The 21,247-nt window shown below is 44.5% G+C and overlaps 1 protein-coding gene across 1 annotated transcript in view; it reads left to right on the plus strand.

The window, feature by feature from the left end:
- The window catches only part of LOC134891357 (T cell receptor alpha chain MC.7.G5-like), a 545,029-nt gene that overhangs the window by 439,587 nt on the left and 84,195 nt on the right, over positions 1-21,247 (plus strand). The gene's annotated exons all lie outside the window — the stretch shown is intronic.

The raw sequence follows: 21,247 nt of genomic DNA on the forward strand, positions 1-21,247 counted from the left end.
ACCCCTTGATGAAGTCTGAATGACGAAACGCGTTGGGCAACCTGGCAGTGACTGCATACCAAGTTAAGGAAAAATTCATTATTTATATATTTTAACTGGTATTATATTTTATGTGTATACTTTTTATCCCATTTTTTAGAAAAAGATTTGTTGTTTTAAAATTGTTTGTGAATAAACTGTATTTTATATTTTTACTTATTCACTTATAGTGTGAGCTTTTATCATCTTAGACACCAGTGGTCGCTAACCCCCCCCCCCTCCCCCTTTGTGTATTTAATTTTATGCTCCAGGGAACCGCCATCCCTGTTTGGGGGTAAGCAGACGCCCTTTTACATTTCTAGGGAGTGTCAGGTTCACTTGTATATTACATTACACATTTAGTATCTGTAAACGTTGGTGAACACAAGTGGCGCAATAACTTCTTTCTATTTTTAATAAATATATATATATATTTTAGTGTGTATGCGTAATGTAATAAACATACCTGGATACAGGTCTCTCCATTGCATAGGTCCAGTTGTATTGGGGCCATAAATGCCGCAACTGAAAGGTGTTTGTGTAAAGGAAAATCACATTATACCTGTAAATACTAGAATGCCATCACTTACCTCATCAGTCTGTGCTGATTGCTACTAAACTAGACACAGGTTATACTTACCTACTTTATCCATCTATCAGGAGGGGAGAGGAGAGGACTGTTACTATCTGATATTACACCTCTCAGGAGGGGAGAGGAGAGGACTGTTACTACCTGATATTACACCTCTCAGCAGGGGAGAGGAGAGGACTGTTACTACCTGATATTACACCTCTCAGGAGGGGAGAGGAGAGGACTGTTACTATATTACACCTGTCAGGAGGGGAGAAGAGAGGACTGTTACTATATTACACCTGTCAGGAGAGGAGAGGACTGTTACTACCTGATATTATATCTCACAGGAGAGGAGAGGACTGTTACTACCTGATATTATATCTCACAGGAGAGGAGAGGACTGTTATTACCTGATATTATATCTCACAGGAGAGGAGAGGACTGTTACTACCTGATATTATATCTCACAGGAGAGGAGAGGACTGTTACTACCTGATATTATATCTCACAGGAGAGGAGAGGACTGTTACTATATTACACCTGTCAGGAGGGGAGAGGACTGTTACTATATTACATCTGTCAGGAGGGGAGAGGAGAGGACTGTTACTATATTACACCTGTCAGGAGGGGAGAGGAGAGGACTGTTACTATATTACACCTGTCAGGAGGGGAGAGGAGAGGACTGTTAGTCTGTTACTATATTACACCTGTCAGGAGGGGAGAGGAGAGGACTGTTACTATATTACACCTGTCAGGAGGGGAGAGGAGAGGACTGTTACTGTCTGATATTACACCTCTCAGGAGGGGAGAGGAGAGGACTGTTATTATATTACACCTGTCAGGAGGGGAGAGGAGAGGACTGTTACTATATTACACCTGTCAGGAGGGGAGAGGAGAGGACTGTTACTGTCTGATATTACACCTCTCAGGAGGGGAGAGGAGAGGATTGTTACTATATTACACCTCTCAGGAGGGGAGAGGAGAGGACTGTTACTATATTACACCTGTCAGGAGGGGAGAGGAGAGGACTGTTACTATATTACACCTGTCAGGAGGGGAGAGGTAATAAAATCTTATATTAAGCTCTCAGATGTCAGCTTGTTACTTTGCTGATCACATGAAGAGGATACACATAAAAATGGATGTTCCCATCACCACAGAGCATATCATTCTTATGTGGCACACAGGGCGGCTGCTGAATGATTTGCTGTATAACTTTACAGTCTGTATGATGTTATATGCAGCGCCAAATCCAAACGCCAGTGTTGCTCCTGTCCTATACATGATGTCAGAATATAATGTGACTTTCTGTATTTATAGGTCAGAATTATCCTGCAAAATAACAGCTGATTATAATGAACAAGCGCCTCTAATTCTAAAATAAACAAATATTATCTCATAATGTGCCCCTTACTGTGAGCTCAGCAGATGTGTTACCATACAGAAGCACATGGATGCAGGATGAGTCATTTATACAGCAGTGGCGCACACAGAGGGGGTTTCTGAGAACCCATAAACCCTGCCTGGTGTGCCAAATTAAATTTTTCTCAGAGACTGGGACAGCTGTGTATCTGTCTCAACACAAACCACAACCACGGATCACAGCTGCCACTCAATGGCATTCTGTGTTCTGACCGCCAGGATCGGACGCCATACCCAAACTCTTAGGACTTCTGAGGCTGATGTAATATTACACCACGAGTACAAATCAATACTTTTATGAATATTAATTGGCATATAGTTTAGCTGAAATCTAACATAAGCATTAAAGAAATGCATTTATTGGTGATAAGAGATGATAAGGGAGGAGCCATAGTAACAGGGATACACAACAAATGTCTCTGTGATATCCCTTCCTCATCAGCCATTCCAGCGCAGTATATAGATGTCACATCTGATCCCACTGGAGAGATCAAAGAGACAACTACCCAGTATAATTTGGAAGCATTGTAAAGGTGGGTGTGGTATGTAGGGATCCTGGCTGCAGAATGCCGGTGGCAGGTCGAGTGCATGCAGAGCCCCCTGCTGCATTGTGAATCCAGGATAATACTTATAGATGAGGTTCCCTCCTCCTGCAGCTTCCATGCTACCTGATAAGCGGCTCTGGTCATTTATTGCAGCTAGTACCATTACAGCCGCTGTGTTATCATATTATTCTTCTCTTCCTCAGCATTTAGGAGTCTATTCAGGAAAGGGTCAGGTCCCATAGCAGATATTAGAGGAGCATCCTGTGATAGGGCACAAAGGTCAGGAGAGCCTGGCAGTGTCCGTCCACCCTCCCTAGGCCCCAGCTCTGCTCTTCTGCACGCTAAGGATGCTGGGAGCGGGAACCTTGGGAGGGCGGTTTGGCATTGTGATGCCTCCCAGCGGCCACACCCAGCACGGATGGCAGCGTCACCACTGGGTCTATGTACTATGAGCGGCACATTTCCACTCCTGCCATCAGTAATATATAAAACATTGGAACCTACCGGATAGATCGCCTGTGTCAGTATCCCGAGGTTTGAGATGAATCCCATACCCAGCAATATTCTCTGCAGCAGCAGCTGGTGTTTTTCACTGTCCACGTCCCTCAGATACATAAATCTGTACCTGATGTATACAATAGCCGATCCAAGCACAGCACAACCGGAGAAGACCACGGTAAACACAGTGGACTCCGGGAAGTGCGATCCGGTGTCGCTGTGAGGAGAAGACAACAGATAAATGTGATATAATATTGTAGAATTGGACATATACTACTTGTATAAGCCGGAGCTTGTGTACATAGTGATTCTGTGTAACACAGTCAGCCTATATGTGTAACCCGGCAGCAGAGATACTGGACAGTATAATGCCAACACATCTGTCCCAGAGGAGAAGACCAGGTTACACGTCAGTAACTAATTGACACATTCTTCCTCAAAAGAAAAGAGATCCACATATGCAGATTGGGGGACTGCTCTGTCATTCCAGAGACCCACTGCCCCCCATGCCCAGCCCAGGACCCCATGGTGTAAACCATCCAGCGTTATATAAAGTCTCACGAATATTAATAGTATTGTTCTCTTACCTAATTAGCATAATCCATGAATCATGATGACCACAGAGTATGGTCAGAAGAAACGCAGTAAAGAGTCCAGCCAGGGTCCAGAAGACCCAGACAAACGGTACTATTGCTAGTCCAATCATCTTTACAATGCCTGGATACTGCCCCTGCTGTCTGTTATAGCTGGTCTGGGCATTGTGACATCATAATGACATCACAAAAGGTGCAGGATGCTACAGCTGGTCTTGTGACATCACTGAGGGGCTGTAACCATGGTTACTGCAGGTGCACTACGTGGTGCAGCGTGACGCTTACTCCATGTTACCACAGAGTATTAGAGGCTGTATTTTTATTTGGGATGATTATAGTTTTTCAGCCAACTTAATTTTATTTCACTTTTATATATATATATATATATATATATATATATGTATGTATATGTGTGTTCAGGAGTGTGTTTCTAAAGCTGACAAGCCCTTTCTTTTTTGTTCATTCTATCTATGTACCCTGACTAACAGAGGGTACCTCCAGAGTACCAGCGCAGAATTTGGGCTTAATTGTCATTGCGCTCGGGGTCACATGACATAGGGGCGAGTGTACATTTATATTTCATGTACTTTGAATCTGTAACTACTAGTACAAGTTTTTAAGCCTAAACCCCATACTTGCCTACCTGACCCTCTCCATGAGGGAGAAAATGCTCTGTTCCTGGACTTTCCTGGTAATGTATGATTGCCATCACCTGTGGTGAGCTAGGTAATTGATAAGAAAGGTGTTTCACCACAGGTGATGGCAATCATACATTACCAGGAAAGTCCAGGAACAGGACATTTTCTCCCTCATGGAGAGGGTCAGGTAGGCAAAACCCCACAGTAACCAATAGCAATGCAGAATTTGTGTTGTGTGTATAAAGTTTGTTGTTTTGAAAAAAAAGAAAAAAGAAAAAAAAAGTGATCAGAGTAACCTGCAGCTCCCATGATGCCCTGGGGCAGCAACACAGAGCACAGATAAACCAGACACAGAGGTGGCACCTGGAGGGTATTAGTTGTATATTGCGTGTGTGAGATTTAAAAATGCGCCCCCCATGACATAAAAAAATGTGCCCCCCCCCACACACACACACACACCTAGATAAAAAAAAAACTTGCGTGCGCACTCGACAAGGGGGTGTGGCCTCATCTAAATGGGTGTGGCCTCATTTAAATGGGCGTGGCCTCGTCTGAAAAGACTACCTCACAATCCAGTTTTTGACCCTGCTCCAACAGATCACGACCACCACAGGAAAAAAAAATTCTACCATATTAAGCCCCACACAGTAATGCCCCCTGCACCATATTATGCCACACACTGCAATGCCCTTGATACATTAAATCCCCACACTACGGCAGGCAAGACTCCCCATTTCACACATTACGGCAGGTGTCCCCATTTTACACATTGAGAGAGAGAGAGAATACTTACAGAGGCGATTACTGCTCTTCGGCCCGCCTCACAAGTCGCTCCTCGCGCCTGCCTTTCCCTCTTCCTAACTTGGATCCCCCTCTGTACTCCGCTCGGGGGGGGGAGTTTTGCAGAGTGACGGGGCTGCGTCGTGACGTAACGACGCAACTACGTCATTCTGTGAAACTCCACCTCCCGAGCGGGTTACTCGGGGAGAAATAGGAGGGGGAAGTAGGGAGCCACAGTTAGTGAGTGGCAGGCGCCCAGTGCGGATGCACTGCTCGCCTGCCCCAAGAAACGGCCCTGACTGTATGTGTTAGACTGGTGCCAGGAGAAAGTAGTAGTATGCCTGCTTGACATTAGGTGATATGGCTTGACAGTGTTAGTAGTAAATGCTAAAGTTATACTTCATAAATAATATTAACTAATTTTAATTATCATATATATCAATAAACTCTAATTTACTATATAAAATACAATTAACACAGATGCATATACAAAACAAAAGTACTTATCAAGTTCAATAAAATAAAAACATCTATTGTCTCAACTTTGAAATATCAAAAATAAATCTGCTTTCTTGCAGCAGACCAACTGTAAATATGTATCAATGAAATAATGCCATTAGATTGTAGGAGCTGCACTAATATTAGTAATAGTCCCAGTGAGTAGGATTAAGACGCACTCAGCCATTTAGAAGTAGTGTCATCATCACATCAGTGTGTATTTTGTACAAGGGGGTCGAGAACAGAGATATACTGTACTGTATGTACCTTGTGAAGTGCTTGATCTGCATTTGCAAAATCATTCCCTTAAGTATTAGCCAGTTTTGCATGCCCTCTCCCAATCCACCTCTCTAAGTAGAAGGAGTCATAATTGCAAAATGTGAAGTCCAGAACACAAACACAAAATAATGAAGTCAAGAAAACATTATTTGGAAGAAACACATTGAGGCAGTTTTCCTGTTTGGGACACTTCCTTTTCTCTGACTATGTTGTTCCATTTGTTCAGATAAGCTCTATTTCCACTAAACTGTTGTGCACTATTTCAAATGTATGCTTAATATTTTTCTTTTGTATAATACATTTATTTTTTAAACGCATGAAACCATATTAGTATTTTCAATTCTATATACTTTGGGGCTCCTAAGACATTTGGAGTGTGAGATTTGATACACCTGTTAAAAGATCACCATTCACAAACAAGGCAATCCTTTGGGTTAATCACATAGTACGTGTGCATTTGGTATCATATTACATTTATTTGCAAGTTTCACTAATGTATTGCACTAGGAGGTGTCTGTTGTTCTCATTTGTTTCTGAATTATCTCCTGTGTAAAACGTAGGATTCTGCTAAAAAGTGTATGTGTAGTATACTGAGTCAGGATGCTACTTCCCCTCCAAAAGGTAAGTACAGCATTCACTTCAGCGAGACTCACTGCATGGAACCACAATTCTCAGCCAGTCTGCTTGCTGCAGTTTCTCCCTCTCCACTGCTTATCTCTTTATTTGCTTCATGCTATAAACCATTGGTGGGGAACCTGCGGCCCTCCACCTGTTGTTGAACTACACATCCCAGCATGCCTTGCAACAGTTTTAGCATGGCCAAATAGCAAAACTGTAGCAGGGCATGCTGGCATGAGTAGTTCAACAACAGATGGAGGGCCAAAGGTTCCCCATCCCTGCTATAAACAGTGCCCAAGCTGTCCTCTCTCCACAGGTCCAACTATCATCCCTCCAACTGCTATTTTGTTTTTATAATAGGCCTTCATGACCTTTTCCAAAATGGCCTAAATTGAGTAGGATCTCATTGCCCACGAAATGGCTGTCATCAGAATCACTGTAATGTAATAGCTTGTGACAGGACAGGTCTGGGGCAGGTCTCACAACTGCAGGGTATCACACATGGAAAAGATTTAATTTCCTTATATGAAAAAGTGTCATAGGGCGGGATGTACTAACCTCTCCCGCAGCGGAAACACCCCTCCCTTTTCTCCCTGTAGTTTTTTTATCTCCCATTCCACCTCCTCACCGCCGTGGCCACTCAGGACTCTGCATTGCCTCTTGCGCAAGCGCATACAACACAGCCTCCCACTATGCGCACACTGGACTGTGGGATGCCAGAACTCAGTCCAGTGTGCACATAATGGGAGGCGGTGTTGTATGTGCATGCGCTAGAGGCAACGCAGAATCCAGAGTGGACGCGGCGGTGAGGAGGCGGAGATGAGAAAACTACAGGGAGCGAAGGGAGGGGTGTTTACGAAGTGGGAGAGGTTAGTACATCCCGACCATAGTGACCAATGAAAAAGCGACAGTTTACACTGATGTCAGACAGTAATAAGAATCAGAAAACCTGGAATGAAGGAACATTGGCTAGAGGAAAGGTACCCTATTCATGTAAATGATAGTACTCGATTTAGACCCGATTCACATTGCACAGAATAGCCTGAATACAGGTGGGTCTGGGACTCAGGGTCGACAGCACAAAGGTCGACACACTTTAGGTCGACGCCAATTGGTCGACACACCTTATGTCGACCTGGACAAAAGGTCGACATGGACAAAAGGTCGACAGGAACAAGGTCGACATGGAAAAAGGTCAACATGAGTTTTTTATGCTTTTTTGGTGTCGTTTTCTTCGTAGAGTGACCGGGAACCCCAATTAGTGCACCGCGTCCCCTCGCATGGCTCGCTTCGCTCACCATGCTTCGGGCATGGTGCCTTCGCTCCGCTACCGCTTCGCTCGGCACACTTTACCGTTCCAATCGTAGTCCACGTGGATCGTTAAGTATGAAAAGGTTCAAAAAAATAAAAAAATCGTGAAAAACTCATGTCGACCTTTTTCCATGTCGACCTTGTTCCTGTCGACCTTTTGTCCATGTCGACCTTTTGTCCACGTCGACCTAAGGTGTGTCGACCAATTGACGGCGACCTAAAGTGTGTCGACCTTTGTGCTGTCGACCTGGAATCCGGATACCAATACAGGTGACAGGCCTGCAGCACCACTATGAGAAGGGTAATCAGAAAATCTGTATCTATGGAAGCAGATCACATTCTACCGATTCTTCATCTTTTCTTTTCAAGTTCCCTCCTGCTACTCTTCTAGTGTAAGTGTTATCACCTGCAAGGGATTATTCTACCTTTAGTCACAGTATTGTTAACATATTTTATGGCTTGCTTATCCTTCATGTGGGATGTAAACTTCCCTTTCTCTCAGTACTGTGCTTTCTGTGTGTGTAGGAAATGTTCTGACCTGATTGTTGTCAACTTGTTTAACCATTTGTAGTAGCAGTGATTCTGATTTCTGCCTTATATCAATAATACCAACTGTTTGGAGGATGCTGGATACAAACTAGAAGATTATCTGTCCAATATATCTGGTTTGAACAAAAATCTGATAATGTATGGGAACAAATGACTAATCAACTATTTGCTCCTAAACACTGGAAAACAGACAAAAATGGATGCTCAGACAAATTATTTAATTCCATTTGATTTAACCAATTTATTCAAATTACCATTTTGCCCATTTTCTGGATTTTGGGCGCAAATGGCTGATCGTCACTTGCTCCCATACATTACCAGATTTTCGCTCCAGACAGAAATATTGGGCAGATTATTTTGTAGTGTGTATCCAGATTATGTGATTTCAGAGATAATTACATCTGTAAATACTGTACATTGGGGAGCAACTATTACATGCAGGGCATCCTGTTCCACAAATACTATTCTGTCATACTTGAATAGGTTGCGGGATTGGGTACCGGGTAGGACTGGCCCACAGGCGCACAGGGGAAATCCCCCAGTTGGCCCCACTGCATGGCCCCCCTTCCCCCTCCTCTAGGTATCAGGTTCCAGACTGTGTTCTTTAATTATACGTTATACATATGTTACCTTATACTGCATAGGACTATTATGTATTCTCTACAGTGCATTGCCAATATTTATCTGGTACATTATCATGCACGCACTAGAAGTATTTATATATTTGTCAAGGGGCACAGTCATGCACTCACTTATGGTTATGCAAACCAATGTAGGGGTTGGCCACACCCCCTCTGTAGACTGACCACACCCCTAAACATGGATTCCTGTACTGCATTCCCCGCTGGGCCCTTCATGCTCCAGTCCGACTCTGACTGGGTATGTGAGGTTGACAGTGATAATGTCACCAGTCACTATGCTAAACTCACTATGCCGGCACAGGAATCTTGACATGGCTGAAATGATACATGGAGCAGTTCACATACAGAGCCGGCCTTAGCTATAGGCAGGCTAGGCATTTGCCTAGGGCATTCAAGCATGTCTAGGGGCATCCAAACATGTCCCTGCAGCATCTCATGCTGAGAGGGACAGTCCGCAAACTAACTGTTACTTTCCAAATGTATTCAATCAGTACTTGTATACACTGCTGTTTACATTTGTCAAAAAAAATGCACACTGTGCCTTAAACTTCCTCTGACATGCTTGAATGCCCCTGACTTGTGAGACCTCAGACAGACAGCAGAAGCCCAGTAAATGCAATTCCTGGACCTGTGACATTTTTACTGACTATATAAGGTTATTACTGGATGGCTTCTTATGATAACACATGTGTATTTTGGAAGACTGCTTCACATAAACCTGACATCACCTATACTGCTTGTGCACATGGGGGAGGGGGACCCTGCCATCCTGTGTGTGTCCCTTATCCCTGTGCAAACCCCAGGTGTCTGCAGGGACATAACATGGGCAGTGTTCTCCCCACACTTTATTTCCTAGTCAGTCCATGCCGTAAAATTCCCCTGCCATCTAGCACTGTAACGTGGTCAGTAAGTTGCGTTGTGCTATTTCTATATGAAACATCAGTGCAGCGTGACTTTTGGACACATCAGACTGGAGGGCAGAGCATTTAGCTCCCACAGTATAAAGTAAAGTGCATGCAGTTAACGGGAGTAACAGACACCAGCAAACACACTGAATAGTGAAGAGAATGGACAGTTTCTACATGTTTGATACTGATCTTTTTGTATAACCAGCAAGTGTGGCAGTATCTGTGGCAGTATATGTGTATTATGGGCATTACTAATGTGGAGCATATGTGTAAGGTGCATTACTGTGTGGCATTATGTGTATTATGGGCATTACTAATGTGGGGCATATGTGTAAGGTTCCTTTACTGTATGGAATTATATGTATTATGGTCATTACTGTGTGGCATTGTGCAGAGTTGAACTGGCCCACAGGGTAACCCCCCGGTGGGCCCCACTACCTGAGCGTTGCAGGTACAGATGCAGAACTAGCGGCGGAGCTAGGGGCACCAGACAAAATTTTGCCTAGGGCATCAAATTGGCTAGGGCCGGCTCTGTTCACATATAAGAGTATTGTAACTTTAAACATGCCAGTAAGCATTTAAGCATGTAAGCATGGTTGTTATTCTTTAGTAACGCTCCATATCTGTGCTCAGTGTGCTGCATATATCTGTGCTCACACTGCTTTACTGTGGGGACTGGGGACCAGCAGAGGAGTACAGTGCAGAGTTTTGCTGACAGTGACCACCAGTATATATAGCAGTATGGTACGGAAGGCCACTGCTCTACCTACCTCTGTGTCGTCAAGTATACTATCCATCTAGATTCTATACCTGTGGTGCATTTTAGTTTTGCAGTTTGCTGACAGTGACCACCAGTATATATAGCAGTACGGTACGGAAGGCCACTGCTCTACCTACCTCTGTGTCGTCAAGTATACTATCCATCTAGATTCTATACCTGTGGTGCATTTTAGTTTTGCAGCTTGCTGACAGTGACCACCAGTATATATAGCAGTACGGTACGGAAGGCCACTGCTCTACCTACCTCTGTGTCGTCAAGTATACTATCCATCTAGATTCTATACCTGTGGTGCATTTTAGTTTTGCAGTTTGCTGACAGTGACCACCAGTATATATAGCAGTACGGTACGGAAGGCCACTGCTCTACCTACCTCTGTGTCGTCAAGTATACTATCCATTTAGATTCTATACCTGTGGTGCATTTTAGTTTTGCAGTTTGCTGACAGTGACCACCAGTATATATAGCAGTACGGTATGGAAGGCCACTGCTCTTCCTACCTCTGTGTTGTAAAGTATACTATCCATCTAGATTCTATACCTGTGGTGCATTTTAGTTTTGCAGTTTGCTGACAGTGACCACCAGTATATATAGCAGTACGGTACTGAAGGCCACTGCTCTACCTACCTCTGTGTCGTCAAGTATACTATCCATCTAGATTCTATACCTGTGGTGCATTTTAGTTTTGCAGTTTGCTGACAGTGACCACCAGTATATATAGCAGTACGGTACGGAAGGCCACTGCTCTACCTACCTCTGTGTCGTCAAGTATACTATCCATCTAGATTCTATACCTGTGGTGCATTTTAGTTTTGCAGTTTGCTGACAGTGACCACCAGTATATATAGCAGTACGGTACGAAAGGCCACTACTCTACCTACCTCTGTGTTGTCAAGTATACTATCCATCTAGATTCTATACCTGTGGTGCATTTTAGTTTTGCAGTTTGCTGACAGTGACCACCAGTATATATAGCAGTACGGTACGAAAGGCCACTACTCTACCTACCTCTGTGTTGTCAAGTATACTATCCATCTAGATTCTATACCTGTGGTGCATTTTAGTTTTGCAGTTTGCTGACAGTGACCACCAGTATATATAGCAGTACGGTACGAAAGGCCACTACTCTACCTACCTCTGTGTTGTCAAGTATACTATCCATCTAGATTCTATACCTGTGGTGCATTTTAGTTTTGCAGTTTGCTGACAGTGACCACCAGTATATATAGCAGTACGGTACGGAAGGCCACTGCTCTACCTACCTCTGTGTCGTCAAGTATACTATCCATCTAGATTCTATACCTGTGGTGCATTTTAGTTTTGCAGTTTGCTGACAGTGACCACCAGTATATATAGCAGTACGGTACGGAAGACCACAGCTCTACCTACCTCTGTGTCATCAAGTATACTATCCATTTAGATTCTATACCTGTGGTGCATTTTAGTTTTGCAGTTTGCTGACAGTGACCACCAGTATATATAGCAGTACGGTACGGAAGGCCACTGCTCTACCTACCTCTGTGTCGTCAAGTATACTATCCATCTAGATTCTATACCTGTGGTGCATTTTAGTTTTGCAGTTTGCTGACAGTGACCACCAGTATATATAGCAGTACGGTACGGAAGGCCACTGCTCTACCTACCTCTGTGTCGTCAAGTATACTATCCATCTAGATTCTATACCTGTGGTGCATTTTAGTTTTGCAGTTTGCTGACAGTGACCACCAGTATATATAGCAGTACGGTACGGAAGGCCACTGCTCTACCTACCTCTGTGTCATCAAGTATACTATCCATCTAGATTCTATACCTGTGGTGCATTTTAGTTTTGCAGTTTGCTGACAGTGACCACCAGTATATATAGCAGTACGGTACGGAAGGCCACTGCTCTACCTACCTCTGTGTCGTCAAGTATACTATCCATCTAGATTCTATACCTGTGGTGCATTTTAGTTTTGCAGTTTGCTGACAGTGACCACCAGTATATATAATAGTACGGTACGGAAGGCCACTGCTCTACCTACCTCTGTGTCGTCAAGTATACTATCCATCTAGATTCTATACCTGTGGTGCATTTTAGTTTTGCAGTTTGCTGACAGTGACCTCCAGTATATATAGCAGTACGGTACAGAAGGCCACTGCTCTACCTACCTCTGTGTCGTAAAGTATACTATCCATCTAGATTCTATACCTGTGGTGCATTTTAGTTTTGCAGTTTGCTGACAGTGACCACCAGTATATATAGCAGTACGGTACGGAAGGCCACTGCTCTACCTACCTCTGTGTCGTCAAGTATACTATCCATCTAGAGTCTATACCTGTGGTGCATTTTAGTTTTGCAGTTTGCTGACAGTGACCACCAGTATATATAGCAGTACGGTACGGAAGGCCACTGCTCTACCTACCTCTGTGTCGTCAAGTATACTATCCATCTAGATTCTATACCTGTGGTGCATTTTAGTTTTGCAGTTTGCTGACAGTGACCACCAGTATATATAGCAGTACGGTACGGAAGGCCACTGCTCTACCTACCTCTGTGTCGTCAAGTTTACTATCCATCTAGATTCTATACCTGTGGTTCATTTAAGTTTTGCAGTTTGCTGACAGTGACCACCAGTATATATAGCAGTACGGTACGGAAGGCCACTGCTCTACCTACCTCTGTGTCGTCAAGTATACTATCCATCTAGATTCTATACCTGTGGTGCATTTTAGTTTTGCAGTTTGCTGACAGTGACCACCAGTATATATAGCAGTACGGTACGGAAGGCCACTGCTCTACCTACCTCTGTGTCGTCAAGTATACTATCCATCCATACCTGTGGTGCATTTCAGTTGTGCGCAGTATATATAGTAGTAGGCCATTGCTATTGATACTGGCATATAATTCCACACATTAAAAAATGGAGAACAAAAATGTGGAGGTTAAAATAGGGAAAGATCAAGATCCACTTCCACCTCGTGCTGAAGCTGCTGCCACTAGTCATTGCCGAGACGATGAAATGCCATCAACGTCGTCAGCCGAGGCTGATGCCCAATGTCATAGTAGAGAGCATGTAAAATCCAAAAAACAAAAGTTCAGTAAAATGACCCAAAAATCAAAACTGAAAGCGTCTGATGAGAAGCGTAAACTTACCAATATGCCATTTACGACACGGAGTGGCAAGGAACGGCTGAGGCCCTGGCCTATGTTCATGGCTAGTGGTTCAGATTCACATGAGGATGGAAGCATTCATCCTCTCGCTAGAAAAATGAAAAGACTTAAGCTGGCAAAAGCACAGCAAAGAACTGTGCGTTCTTCTAAATCACAAATCCCCAAGGAGAGTCCAATTGTGTCGGTTGCGATGCCTGACCTTCCCAACACTGGACGGGAAGAGCTTGCGCCTTCTACCATTTGCACGCCCCCTGCAAGTGCTGGAAGGAGCACCCGCAGTCCAGTTCCTGATAGTCAAATTGAAGATGTCACTGTTGAAGTACACCAGGATGAGGATATGGGTGTTGCTGGCGCTGGGGAGGAAATTGACAAGGAGGATTCTGATGGTGAGGTGGTTTGTTTAAGTCAGGCACTCAGGGAGACACCTGTTGTCCATGGGACGAATATGGCCATTGACATGCCTGGTCAAAATACAAAACAAATCACCTCTTCGGTGTAGAATTATTTCAACACAAATGCGGACAACAGGTGTCAAGCCGTGTGTTGCCTTTGTCAAGCTGTAATAAGTAGGGGTAAGGACGTTAACCACCTAGGAACATCCTCCCTTATACGTCACCTGGACCGCATTCATCAGAAGTCAGTGACAAGTTCAAAAACTTTGGATGACAGCGGAAGCAGTCCACTGACCACTAAATCCCTTCCTCTTGTAACCAAGCTCCTGCAAACCACACCACCAACTCCCTCAGTATCAATTTCCACCTTACACAGGAAAGCCAATAGTCCTGCAGGCCATGTCACTGGCAAGTCTGACGAGTCCTCTCCTGCCTGGGATTCCTCCGAGGCATCCTTGAGTGTAACGCCTACAGCTGCTGGCGCTACTGTTGTTGCTGCTGGGAGTCAATCGTCATCCCAGAGGGGAAGTCGGAAGACCACTTGTACTACTTCCAGTAAGCAATTGACTGTCCAACAGTCCTTTGCGAGGAAGATGAAATATCACAGCAGTCATCCTGCTGCAAAGCGGATAACTCAGGCCTTGGCAGCCTGGGTGGTTAGAAACGTGTGTCCGGTATCCACCGTTAATTCACAGGCAACTAGAGACTTGATTGAGGTACTGTGTCCCCGGTACCAAATACCATCTAGGTTCAATTTCTCTAGGCAGGCGATACCGAAAATGTACACAGACGTCAGAAAAAGAGTCACCAGTGTACTAAAAAATGCAGTTGTACCCAATGTCCACTTAACCACGGACATGTGGACAAGTGGAGCAGGGCAGACTCAGGACTATATGACTGTGACAGCCCACTGGGTAGATGTATTGCCTCCCGTAGCAAGAACAGCAGCGGCGGCACCAGTAGCAGCATCTCGCAAACGCCAACTCGTTCCTTGGAAGGCTACGCTTTGTATCACCGCTTTCCATAAGAGGCACACAGCTGACAACCTCTTACGGAAACTGAGGAACATCATCGCAGAATGGCTTACCCCAATTGGACTCTCCTGGGGATTTGTGACATCGGACAACGCCACCAATATTGTGCGTGCATTACATCTGGGCAAATTCCAGCACATCCCATGTTTTGCACATACATTGAATTTGGTGGTGCAGAATTATTAAAAAAAAAATGACAGGGGCGTGCAAGAGATGCTGTCGGCGGCCCGAAGAATTGCGGGCCACTTTTGGCATTCAGCCACCGCGTGCCGAAGACTGGAGCACCAGCAAACACTCCTGAACCTGCCCTGCCATCATCTGTAGCAAGAGGTGGTAACGAGGTGGAATTCAACCCTCTATATTAGGGGTGGGCAACAGGCGGCCCGCGGGCCGGATGCGGCCCGCGGACCGATCGTACCTGGCCCGCTGTGCCCCATTAGAGTGCAATGACAAGCGGCCCGACAGGCCGCTTGTCATTGCACTGCTCTCAGACGAGGCGCCGCTGAGGAAATCCCGGTCACGTCACAGGGTCAGCTGACCGGGATTTCCTCTGTTACCAAGCGCGCTGGGCGGCACGGGGGGCGGGCACTGCAGTAAGCAGGAGCGAGGAGAAGAAGCAGCGGCCAGCGAGCGGGAGCAAGAGAGGCCACATCAGCAGTGACTCCAGGCGGCATCATCGGACAGCGGGGATCGTCTGCCACTGTGACGAACAGGTAAACCCCCTGTCCTGCCAGACCCTGGATCACTGCTTAAGCTGCCATATAGGTTTAGGGGTGGTGAGGCAGCTGAGTTAAAAACTACAATATGGGTTTAGGGGAGGGAGGGGATAGGGGGGTAGGGACTGTCTGCCGTAATGTGTAAAAAAGGGTGATGCTGTCTGCCGTAATGTGTAAAAAGGGGGACGATGTCTGCCGTAATGTGTAAAAACGGAGGCACTGTCTGCTGTGATGTGTAAAAAGGGAGACAATGTCTGCCGTAATGTGTAAAAATGGGGGCACTGTCTGCTGTAATGTGTAAAAAGGGGGACGATGTCTGCCGTAATGTGTAAAAAGGGGACGCAGTCTGCCGTAATGTGTAAAAAGTGGACGCAGTCTGCCGTAATGTGTAAAAAGGGGGACGATGTCTGCCGTAATGTGTAAAAAGGGGGACAATGTCTGCCGTAATGTGTAAAAACGGGGGCGCTGTCTACTGTAATGTGTAAAAAGGGGACGATGTCTGCCGTAATGTGTAAAAACGGGGGCGCTGTCTGCTGTAATGTGTAAAAAGGGGGACGATGTCTGCCGTAATGTGTAAAAAGGGGACGCTATCTGCCGTAATGTGTAAAAAGGGGACTCTTTTTGAGTATTTTGTGTGTGGCCCTCGAATATTCGCTGGAAGTGTTAAGCGGCCCCCCAGCTGAAATAATTGCCCACCCCTGCTCTATATGCTTCAGAAGATGGAGGAGCAGCAAAACGCCATTCAAGCCTATACATCTGCCCACGATATAGGCAAAGGAGGGGGAATGCACCTGACTCAAGCGCAGTGGAGAATGATTTCAACGTTGTGCAAGGTTCTGCAACCCTTTGAACTTGCCACACGTGAAGTCAGTTCAGACACTGCCAGCCTGAGTCAGGTCATTCCCCTCATCAGGCTTTTGCAGAAGAAGCTGGAGACATTGAAGGAGGAGCTAAAACAGAGCGATTCCGCTAGGCATGTGGGACTTGTGGATGGAGCCCTTAATTCGCTTAACCAGGATTCACGGGTGGTCAATCTGTTGAAATCAGAGCACTACATTTTGGCCACCGTGCTCGATCCTAGATTTAAAACCTACGTTGTATCTCTCTTTCCAGCAGACACAAGTCTGCAGAGGTTCAAAGACCTGCTGGTGAGAAAATTGTCAAGTCAAGCGGAACGTGACCCGTCAACAGCTCCTCCTTCACATTCTCCCGCAACTGGGGGTGCGAGGAAAAGGCTAAGAATTCCGAGCCCACCCGCTGGCGGTGATGCAGAGCAGTCTGGAGCGAGTGCTGACATCTGGTCCGGACTGAAGGACCTGCCAACGATTACTGACATGTCGTCTACTGTCACTGCATATGATTCTGTCACCATTGAAAGAATGGTGGAGGATTAAATGAGTGACCGCATCCAAGTAGGCACGTCAGACAGTCCGTACGTATACTGGCAGGAAAAAGAGGCAATTTGGAGGCCCTTGCACAAACTGGCTTTATTCTACCTAAGTTGCCCTCCCTCCAGTGTTTACTCCAAAAGAGTGTTTAGTGCAGCCGCTCACCTTGTCAGCAATCGGCGTACGAGGTTACTTCCAGAAAATGTGGAGAAGATGATGTTCATCAAAATGAATTATAATCAATTCCTCCGTGGAGACATTCACCAGCAATTGCCTCCAGAAAGTACACAGGGATCTGAGATGGTGGATTCCAGTGGGGACGAATTAATAATCTGTGAGGAGGGGGATGTACACAGTGAAAGGGGTGAGGAATCGGAGGATGATGATGAGGTGGACATCTTGTCTCTGTAGAGCCAGTTTGTGCAAGGAGAGATTGATTGCTTCTTTTTTGGTGGGGGCCCAAACCAACCAGTCATTTCAGTCACAGTCGTGTGGCAGACCCTGTCGCTGAAATGATGGGTTCGTTAAAGTGTGCATGTCCTGTTTATACAACATAAGGGTGGGTGGGAGGGCCCAAGGACAATTCCATCTTGCACCTCTTTTTTCTTTCATTTATCTTTGCATCATGTGCTGTTTGGGGACTATTTTTTTAAGTGCCATCCTGTCTGACACTGCAGTGCCACTCCTAGATGGGCCAGGTGTTTGTGTCGGCCACTTGTGTCGCTTAGCTTAGTCACACAGAGACCTTGGTGCGCCTCTATTTTTCTTTGCATCATGTGCTGTTTGGGGATAATTTTTTTGAAGTGCCATCCTGTCTGACACTGCAGTGCCAATCCTAGATGGGCCAGGTGTTTGTGTTGGCCACTTGTGTCACTTAGCTTAGTCACACGGCGACCTTGGTGCGCCTCTTTTTTTCTTTGCATCATGTGCTGTTTGCGGACTATTTTTTTGAAGTGCCATCCTGTCTGACACTGCTGTGCCACTCCTAGATGGGCCAGGTGTTTGTGTCGGCCACTTGTGTCGCTTAGCTTAGTCACACAGCGACCTTGGTGCACATCTTTTTTTCTTTGCATCATGTGCTGTTTGGGGACTATTTTTTTGAAGTGCCATCCTGCCTGACACTGCAGTGCCACTCCTAGATGGGCTAGGTGTTTGTGTCGGCCATTTGTGTCGCTTAGCTATCCAGCGACCTCGGTGCAAATTTTAGGACTAAAAATAATATTGTGAGGTGTGAGGTGTTCAGAATAGACTGAAAATGAGTGTAAATTATGGTTATTGAGGTTAATAATACTATGGGATCAAAATGACCCCCAAATTCTATGATTTAAGCTGTTTTTGAGGGTTTTTTGTAAAAAAAACACCCAAATCCAAAACACACCCGAATCCGACAAAAAATTTCAAGGAGGTTTTGGCAAAACGCGTCCGAATCCAAAACACGGCTGCGGAACCGAATCCAAAACCAAAACACAAAACCCGAAAAATTTCCGGTGCACATCTCTAGTTTTGCCAAGGTGCTAAGTTACTTCTTTTTTTCTTGGTTTTGCCACCAAATCAGAATCAGCCACTTTATGACCATCTTTTTATATAAGAGTTTTAAAGTATTAGAGAGTACTTAATATCCGGCATCTCATCCAGGGACATCTTCAGATTGTTAGATGGTTGACATATGGTGGACAACTTAAAAATGTCCCCTGTGGCAAAAACACATTGTCACTGGAGCTTTTTATGAAAATAAACCTTCATGTACAGATATAGTAAAATGTGTCTGAGCTCAAAGTGATAAACAAATATGTATGTTAATGGAGTTGCATTATAAATGTCAAACATAGTGTTAAATGTAGAGTCACATCTTATGTTTCTGACCCATCTTGTTCAGCAGTGGTGCAGTGAATCTCCTGTGATATGGAGACAGCAGAAATAATTGGCCTAAAAGGCTAAAATTAGAAATCATTGCTTAGAACATAATTATTTCATGTGTAGAAATGCAAAGAGCAGAATTATGGCTATCATTATCACATTTTCAATCGGTACCTTGCTATTAGCTCTGCAATGCATTTATAAAGAAAAAAACATCTAAGTTGCATAGAAACATGTTTGCACTGTATAAGTATAATAAACATGTTTGCACTGTATAATGTACTTAGATAAGGTAAATGAAAACTACCATATATGGGTTTATAGAATATAGAATTTTCCTATCAAGGAAAGCCTGGACCTGGAATGAACATACAACACTGATATCACACACTGATCACTATACACAGGTTACACTGATATCCGGTGGTGCCGAGAGAGAGGGGGGGGTACTAATTACCTGGACCCGGGCTGCTGTAGGGGCCTGATAGAGGCACAGCAAGGGTCCAGGTCCGCCCACCCTCCACCATGAATATACTTGCTCCTACAAGGTTTCGTATCTGTGTGAGTTTGCCGTATCTGCTGGCAATTATTCCTAGAGAGCAGCGGAATGCAATTGAATTTTTTTTTGGTGATAGTGTCACAATAGATGCAACTAATAATAGCGAATAATATCACACAAAACTGGTCATAAATAGGTTGTATTCAGCCAGAGGCTACACATAAAGATACCTGAACTATTCCTTACTGCTGTGATGGTGTGTGTAGCATCAAACAAATAAGCATAAGAAGTGTATGACCCGCATGTCCAATTCACCCAACTTCTGCTGTTGCGCTGTCATAACGAGTCGAGGACGGCGGATAAGAGAGTGAAGGGGACCGTTGGGATGAAATGTATACAAAGGGAGATCCCTTCTACTGTCAGCACCTCTCCGGCATTCTGATATCATAAGACATTGTAGAACACCAGTTGGTGTACAGTCCACGTGTGACATCTGCTTGTGATGTCTCAGAATGTATTTTGAGAGAGCTGCTATTATTCTGCAGTGTTAACCATGCACAGTGACTGATCCTGCATACTCTGATTTACAGGAAATGAAAGTATAGAACAAATAAGCAATTGGAGATAAAATAAAAAGATCTCATAGATTCATTTTGGTTTACAATTTAATCTAAAATATTGGCTCATCAAAGTAGCCACCTTTTGCAGATATAGCTGCCGAACACACTTTAGGCATTCTTTCTTACTGCACAGTGACTGATACGGTATACAGTCATTTACATGAACCTCTCAGACTACTGTATTTAGGTTATGTTAAATGTTAAGCATAGAATTCAGGTCACATATGAAAGACACAGCTCTTTAACTAAACTCCATATATGGAGCACCTGTGCCTTTTGTCTATTCTGAAAATAAATTCACACTGTTTGGAAGAAGTGCTCATAATTCAGTACTATGGTTTCACTTTGTACCTTAAGTCAGTGGTTTCCAAACTTTTTTGAATCACGGCGCCCTAGAATATCAGAATTTTTTTCATGGCACCCCAAGGCCAAAAATTTCTTGTTGAGAAATTTAGAAAGAAATATTACATTAAGTAGATCACGTTTATATGTCATCCTTAGGGTCAGTTGTGTGGTGAGGGATAAGATTTGCTTCTGTTTGGCCACATATTTTATGACTGGCAGCCACCAGCACTGGTTTTGCCTATTATATTGACCATGAATAATTTGAATTGGTCCTGGACCACCCACCCAGGGCACCCCTGCAAGTGTCCTGAGGCACCCCAGGGAGCCACGGCACACAGTTTGGGAACCTGTTCCTTAAGTAAAGCCCAGCTAAATGGGTTAATCTGATAGACAATTGTGTGAAAAGGTAGTATGATGACAAAAACAAAGGTAAAAAATTTAAAATACAAATATTTTCCTTAGCCAGGAATACGCACATCACAGTCTACTGTAAAACATTGTCAGCATCTGATGCTAATAACCAGTAACAGTAGGACAAGATTTACTGTATCAAGTGTTAGCTTTTGCAGGGTTTTGAAACAGATCCGCTGCA

This window comes from Pseudophryne corroboree, chromosome 1 (assembly GCF_028390025.1).
Source record: "Pseudophryne corroboree isolate aPseCor3 chromosome 1, aPseCor3.hap2, whole genome shotgun sequence".
In the NCBI taxonomy this organism is placed as follows: Eukaryota; Metazoa; Chordata; class Amphibia; order Anura; family Myobatrachidae; genus Pseudophryne; species Pseudophryne corroboree.